The 8,059-nt window shown below is 34.6% G+C and overlaps 1 non-coding gene across 1 annotated transcript; it reads left to right on the top strand.

Moving 5' to 3' along the window:
• The first annotated feature begins 7,140 nt into the window (after positions 1-7,140).
• Positions 7,141-7,247, top strand: LOC131179670 (small nucleolar RNA R71). The gene has a single exon (XR_009148558.1). It is a non-coding gene; the product is annotated as a small nucleolar RNA R71 (small nucleolar RNA).
• The last annotated feature ends 812 nt before the right edge of the window (positions 7,248-8,059 follow it).

The raw sequence follows: 8,059 nt of genomic DNA on the forward strand, positions 1-8,059 counted from the left end.
GTCTTATGGAACGCGGGGCAAAATTTCAGGTCATTCTAAGTTATGTAGACCAAGTTATGGTCATTTTACTATTGCTAGTCAAAATGTATCAAAATTGGTCACTTTAGGTCATTTTAGGTCATTTTAGGTTTGGCCAGTTTTTGGACCCGAACTTGTGCAAGATTTTTGACTTGCTTATGGTCATTTCTGGGCTTGGGTCTCTTCATAAGACTTGTAGATATAGGTCTTAGCTATTCATGGTAAAACTTTCAGGTCAATTGGACCTGTTTTGAGTGAGTTATGTCCTAAAAACTAACTGCTGCCCAAATGGTCAGTTTTCAGGCCTTAAATGCACTAATCCGGATTTGGTCACTTTTTAAGGTCAGTTTCTAGGCAGAATTTTGGCAACCTTTCTACACGAAAGTTGGCCTATTTGGTGTCTAGTTTCACCCCATATTGGCCTCATACCAATTGGGTTCATAGTTTGGCACTTATGGCCTCATTTAAGTGCTGCCTTCAATACACAACCTGCACAAAGCTCATACACTCCCAATTTAATGTTCATTCTCCTCCTCATTACTACAATATTCAATCAACAACACTTCTATACATATATTATACACAATTTCAGCAACAATTCTGGGCAGAATGTTCAAGTGCTCAATGCACACAATTCATCATTAAGTTCAACATTCACTTCCACCAACATTCAACATACTTCAATGTTAATATTACACATATACTTTAACATATTCATACTTCAATATCACTTACACTTACTGCCCACAAATTGACATTAACATATATCATTAATAATCATATATTCACACACGAATTCATGCCATAAAGGGGCTGGCAAACATGGTAGTTTGCTCAAGGCTTCAAGGTTCCATTTCACACCTTTAATCTCAACACTACATGCACATACTTATGCACAAACTTACTACAACTTTCATTTGGACAATTCAACCTTCATTTTCATTCATTAGAAGTAAAAATAACTCAAGCTCAACAAGGGTTCATGGCTGCCCAAAATGAAGCAACATCACAAATCTCCAATAATTGTTTCAAACCACAATTTAAATTTCTCAATTTCAATCAATTCAAGTCCTATCACTTCCCATATATATACCCATATCAAACATCATCTTTAAACTCATCTACATCATTTAAACACATCAAAATCCCATGAATGTCTTGGCTGCCGAAATGAAGGGCTCACCAAATATACATTAATTTACTCAATTTCTACACAAATCAACTCACCCAAAGCTCAAAACAAGATACAATGAAAGAAAATGGGGAGATTAAGCACTAACCTCAACTTGGGCTTGATTAAACTTCACCAAAACTCCTCTTTCTTGCTTCCTACATGCTGCCCATGATGTGTAGAACAAGTTTAATGAAGGACTCTTGAAGAAATGATGGCTTGATCATAGGTGGATGAAAGCTTGTATTTTGGGCGGCCATGGATGAAGCTTAAAGCTCCAATTCGGCCATGGGAAGGGTGAGTAGAGAAGATGATGAAAAATGGGCAGATTAGTGTCCTTATTTGCCTCAAATAGTGCCACCTAACCCCACTAACTTAGATTAACATTTTAATAATCCAAAGTTTCATAATTCAATTTAATCCCCCCATATTTTCTCTAATTTTCATTACACATTTAATTTCCTTTTTCATGGGGTTCCCAAAATTTAATACTACTTATTTTTAATGGACATTTAGGTCAAAAGGCACCTCTAGATGTCAAATGACCAAAATACCCCACTTCGGGTTATATTCCTGATTTTTCGGTAACACTGATTTTTGTCTGTTTCTCGATTTTTCGTTTTTCTTTGTACTAATTTATTATTTTTTCTTTAATAATTCTAGCATTAATTACATCTCAATAAATCTTTATTTATGTCTCAAAATTAAATTTCGAGGGTTCCCTGTGGTCCTGGGGTCGGCAACGGCCTTCTCGGTGCGGTCACCCATCGCTGTGGTGCCGGCTCGTTTAACTTAGCTTCATTTTCTCTCTTTCATTTTTGTTTGATTTTTCTTGTATTTTCTTTTTATTTATTTCATCATTATATGTCTATTCACTATCACCGAAGTGTAGTTCCAGACATTTCGACTTACCTGGACTGTTATTTGGCTACTAGAGCAACAGAACGTACAGAACACGTACAGTGGGGATGTTACATCCACCTTTCTGAAAGTCTCCAAAATTTCTTTCTCTTGTTCTTCTTTCTTATTTTTAGCCAACCTACATGGGAATGGGGGAATAACAAAATTATTAACCTTATTCAAGTTAGGTTCAGTATTTACCTCAATTTCAAGAACTTCAAACTCTTTTGCTCCTTGCTTCTTCTTTTTCATTGACTCATATGGTGTAACACCGTCACGGTAGCAATTACGTACATTCTACTGTTCCGGTGACCTGTGTCGGTCCGGACAGCTAGAACGTCTGGAAAAATAATTAGACTAGAGTGAGGAGTCATAAATAACTCAAATATTAATAAGAAAAATTTAGAAAAAAATTTTAGAAATAAAATACAACCAAGTTAATTGAGCCGGTGCCCTAGCGATGGGTAACCCAGTGGGAAGTTGCGGTTCTCGTAACTAGGAGTCCTAGACTAGGGAGAAAATTCATAAAATAATTTTTGAGACTCCAGAGAAGAGTCATTGAGGTTTCTATGACATTAGAATGCCAAGAAAAGGCTTAGAAAAATTTTTCAATCAGTACAGACAATTTTAGTCTGTTAAGCCAAACGGAGGGCATTTTGATCATTTCGTCTTCAGAGATGATTTTTGACCGACTTGTCCAGTTAAGTAAATAATTATTATGATCTAAAATATGAATAAATATTACTAAAAATTGAATTGAAAATGAGTAGAGAAAAGAAGAAAAGAAAATGAAAGAAAATACCTAATTATGACATCATATGATGTCATTAAGAACCTATCCACCAATCACCATTCAACAAGCTTACATAAAACCATTAAAAAGAGATAAAATTGACAAAACAAATCTGTTTTCTTCCTCATTGCTTCAGCTGGCCGAACCCATTTTTTTTCTCTCTTCCTCTATTAGTTCTTCATTCAAGCTCTCTAGTCTTCTTCACAAAAACTTCATTTTACCTCTTGGAAAAGTATTTGGTAGCCAAGAAAAGCCAAGAAAGTGAAGGAATTACTTGGAAAAATTCTGCTCAAAAAGGGTTAGTGCCCTAAACAATTTCTTTCTTTCTTTAATCTTGTAAGCATGCTAAATCAAGTAGAAAATTGTGTGAAATTAAAAGAAAAACTTGAGTAAATGAAATCTCTAAATTTGGAAGCCATGAGAAAGTTTAAGGATTGTTGGTTTTTGATGAAATTAAGTGGCTTAATTATGTTATTGATGGGTATAGATGATGGATAAAGTGATTTGGTATGAGTTTGGTGTGTGTATGCCATGAATTGGAAATTGGAGTTAGGGTTTGAGCATGAAATTGAGACTTTGATCATGTAATGATGAAAGTGAGTTTTAATGGTCAATTAGTGACCATTTGGTTATTGGTAAACAAGAAATGAAGTGTGTTTAGGGATGGGATTTAGGTTTAGTGTGGCTGCCCTAGGTGACCTGCAGAATTGGACATGAGTCCAGCAGGTTTGGGCAACCATAACTTGAATTATAGAGGTTCAATTGGTGTTTGGCAAATTGGAAATGAAACTAGACACATAATGGCACAACTTTGGTGAAGAAACCATACCCAGAAAATCAAACCAAGTTGACCAAAAGTTTGCCCTAATCCGGGTGACCTGCAATCTGCCTGGGCAAAATGACCAAATGAACAGTGTTTGGTCACTTGGCCATAACTCAATGTAGAAAGGTCCAATTGACCTGAAATTTTACCAAAAATAAGCTGAGATATAGACCAACAACTTTCATGAAGAAACCTGACCAAAATTATGATCATAACCTAGTCAAATTGCCAACCAAACTTAGGTCACCAAATCTGGCAGAACCAAATTGCCCAGAAAATCTGGGTACAGGTCACTCCGACCAGTTATGGTAAAATGACCATAACTTGAGCTACAAAACACCAAATGGAGTGATTCAAAAAGAGAATTAAAGAAGACACAATAAGGAACAACTTTGATGAAGAAAGATTAGCCCAGTTTCCACTCTAAAATTGTCTAATGGAACAGTAAACTTAGGTAATAAAAACTGAAAATTTAGAAATGCATCTAGGGGACTTTAAATTGCAATTGGCAATTAATACTAGCAAATGTAAAACTCAAAATGTGGGATCTTGGTGTAATTAGAATTAATATATCCATTAAGTATAAAAAAGTCAACATTTCGGTTGACTAGTAAGGTGAATAGTAATCAAAATGATTAGTAAATTAAGATGAAGACCTAGAACCAATTCTAAGCTTAAATGCTTAGAATTGTATGACAAATGTGGACTATGCATCCTAGTCAAAATTGTTAAAAAGAAATTAAGGCCATAAATTTGAAATCCATGAAATATTCATGGATTACTTGAAACATGAAAAATAAGTCACCTAATTGATGTGAATAGATAGTTAGGGCTTATATGCCCATCACAAATGGAATTCATAAAATATTAGTAAATCAACTTGAAATATAAAATTTGTAATTACATAAGTAGATTCTTGAATGTATAAATGAGAAAGGAAAAATGTTTTGAATACAATGGTACATGTGAACCATTGTTTAGAATTGTGATCAATATGAATAACATAATGAATGAATAAATAAACCATATTAATGTATGAATGAGACATTAGTTCTCATTATTGTAGAGAGGAGAAGTATTTTGAGTACAATGGTATAAAAGGATAATTGATGTGAATTGTGATCATATAAATGATCAAATGAATGTATGAATTATAATTGAAATTTATCATGAAATAATGAAGTCATAAAACACAATATATTAATATTTAATGATATAATGTGCCCTTCTATTGCCTAGACATGTGTGTCAGATTGGATAGTTTGGCATGCCAATAGGGTATTGTTTTAGCAGTACTGCGAAAGGCTTTATGCCTGTATTCATGGCTTTGTGCCCGTATTCATGGCTTTATGCCCGCATTCATGGCTTTATGCCAACATTCATGGCTTTTATGCCTGATTATGTGTTATCATGGCTTTTTAGCCATACTGACTGCAGACGTGGTTGATGTTCTGCGTCCCATGGTATGATGGCCCAAGACACCGTGGTGTCCAGTGCCAACGACCCGTTATCCAGTTTTGTCAGTCTGTCATAGGTTACTTGGGCAATGAAATTTATTGAGATAAGTTAAGAATATTAGAAATTAAAAATATTAGAATTTAAATAAAATAAATGAGTAAGATGACCTAAAATAAATTAGAATAGTTATTTATTAGAAAGAATCGAAATGAACTGGACCGATATTAAAATTTACTTGTTATGAGATAATCTGAAACAACCTAGCAAGTATAGAGAAAATGCTAAAAGATTAGCAAAGAAAATTATAACATAAATAAATATTGCAAATGTGACTTATATAATAATATAAGCATAAATTTATTATTTTTAGATCATTTTTCTTTGTACATTATTATTGTACATTGGCAAAATAAACACTTTCAAAGAAAAACTAAATTAGGATAAAATATATTAAATTTTAGAAACCGCATGTGAATTATAAATAAATCTTAATTATTTGTATTATGTTTTATTTCTATCTTTATTTGTATATTATTTCCTAGTTATATTATTGCACCACTAAGCAGCAATGCTTAGCACAATGGAATTGTTTCCTTCGCGCAGGTACTGAAGCTAGAACCCAATGGACGTTTGATTGGGAATTTTGGGAGTTCTGATCTGCAGAAGTATCTGAAGTATTCAAGGTTGTCACCTCCTCAGCAATGCATGTAGATAGGGCTCACATGAAGCATATCATGTATTTTGTGTATGTTATTTATTTCTTATATTGCGATGTAAATTAGCAAATTGTAATTAATTTGTATATCATGTAAATTAAGGATTTATTTAATTATTGCAAATGATGTAAATTAATACAAATTTGAGAATTTTGCTATAAGAATGGAGCATGAATGAATTTGTGCAAATGAGTATAGATTTGAATTACATAATGATTTTTCAAATGATGATATGAGTATGGATGAGATTATACTTAGAAAATATTGGTGAATTTTCAAATAGATGAATAGTAAAACACGTCAAACGAAAATAAAATAGGGGAATCTTTGTAGTTTCACCGTCGAAAAATAATCGATATTAAATATAATGAGAACAAAATTTTTAAAGAAATAAAGTAAGATAAGTTAGGGTGCTCCGGCACCGAATGTAGCACGCCTTACTCGGCTACACTGTAGTCGGGTGAGGGGTGTTACATATGGAGTATGATTATCAACTTATTTCCCACTCTGTAAAAGTATCGCATTCCCATTTTCTCTGGGGTTCATGACTCTTTGTGATGGAAGCTTTCCAGAACCGTGAGCTTCAAGCTTGCTTACAGAGGAAGCTAACTGACCAATCTGCCTCTCTATGTTTTGAATGCTATTTCTGGTCTCCTGTTGAAACTATTGGGTATTATTAGCCAAAGCCTTAGCAATTTCATCAAGTGACATACCTTGTTTTGAGGGAGGAAGAGGTGGAGGTGGAGGTGGTTGATTCACTTGTGGTCTCTGCTGATGGTATCGATTTTGCACCGATTGATTCCGATAACTCAGATTAGGATGATATCGCCATCCTGGATTATAAGTATTCGAATAGGGATCATACTTGCGTTGTGGCTGTCCATAATGTCCTACTGCATTAGCATGTTTCATTGATTCATCCTCTTGTAATGTAGGACACATATCAGTAGCATGACCCGAACCCGAACAAATTCTACATGCCTTAACAGGTTACATGTTCCCTACAGCCAACTGCCTTACCAAAGAAGTTAAATAAAAAATTTCTTTCTCAAGGTTAGATGTACTTACCTCATTAACCTTCATAGGTGTGTGATCCATTCTCATTCCAAACTGTTAAGAATTTACTACCATGTTAGCAATCAACCTCCTTGCCTCTTATGGTGTCTTGTTAACCAAAGCTCCTCCACTAGCAGCATCTATCATACTACGGTCCATTGGTAGAAGTCCCTCATAGAAATATTGAATCAAAAGCTGCTCACTTATTTGATGATGGGGACAGCTTGCACACAACTTCTTAAATCTCTCCCAATACACATACAAGCTATCTCCATTGTATTGCCGGATGCCACAAATTTCTTTTCTTATGTTGGCAGCACAGGAAGCAGGAAAATACTTCTCCAAAAATATCTGCTTCATCCCATTCCATGAGTTGAGAGATCCGGAAGGAAGGTAATACAACCAATCCTTAGCTGTGCCTTCCAGTGAGAAGGAAAAAGCTCGAAGCTTGATCTGATCCTCTAAAACTCCTTGAGGTTTCATGCTGGCACACATAACATGAAATATCTTTAGATGCTTATGTGGATCCTCACCTGCAAGACCATGAAACTTAGGCAACAAATGGATTAGTCCAGATTTCAATTCAAAAGCAATATTTAAAGCAAGGTTTTGGATACACAAAGGCTATTAGTTTAGATCAGGAGCAGCCAACTCTTTCAAAGTCCTAGTAGCCATGGTCTCATTTTCGGAACTTGACTCTGAATCCAAATCCGAATCCAAACTTAGCTCCTTTGGAGATTGGACTCCTTCAGATGTACTTGGAATCTGCCTAGCTTGCTTAGCCAATTTTCTTAACCGTTTAGCTATTTTTTCTACTTCTGGATCAAAGATCAACTCACCAGATTAACAAATTCTTGTCATAAACAAAAAAATTAAAGTAAAAACAGAAAAATGCCTTAAAACACTAGAAAACAATCGAATTTGACCTCGAGAGGGTAGGGCCAAGGAATCTTATAGATTTATCAATCTTGATCAGAGCGTCGTTTCCTTCAAAATAGGTATGGGCCACCCTCCAAATTCAACCAAAATCCTTAATGAACAATAACAATGAATAGTAATGCCGTAATTATTTTTTTCTCTTTTTCTTTTCAAAAAACTTGAAAATAGCAACAACTCACAAACCA

The sequence above is a fragment of the Hevea brasiliensis genome, chromosome 4 (assembly GCF_030052815.1).
Source record: "Hevea brasiliensis isolate MT/VB/25A 57/8 chromosome 4, ASM3005281v1, whole genome shotgun sequence".
Lineage (NCBI taxonomy): Eukaryota > Viridiplantae > Streptophyta > Magnoliopsida > Malpighiales > Euphorbiaceae > Hevea > Hevea brasiliensis.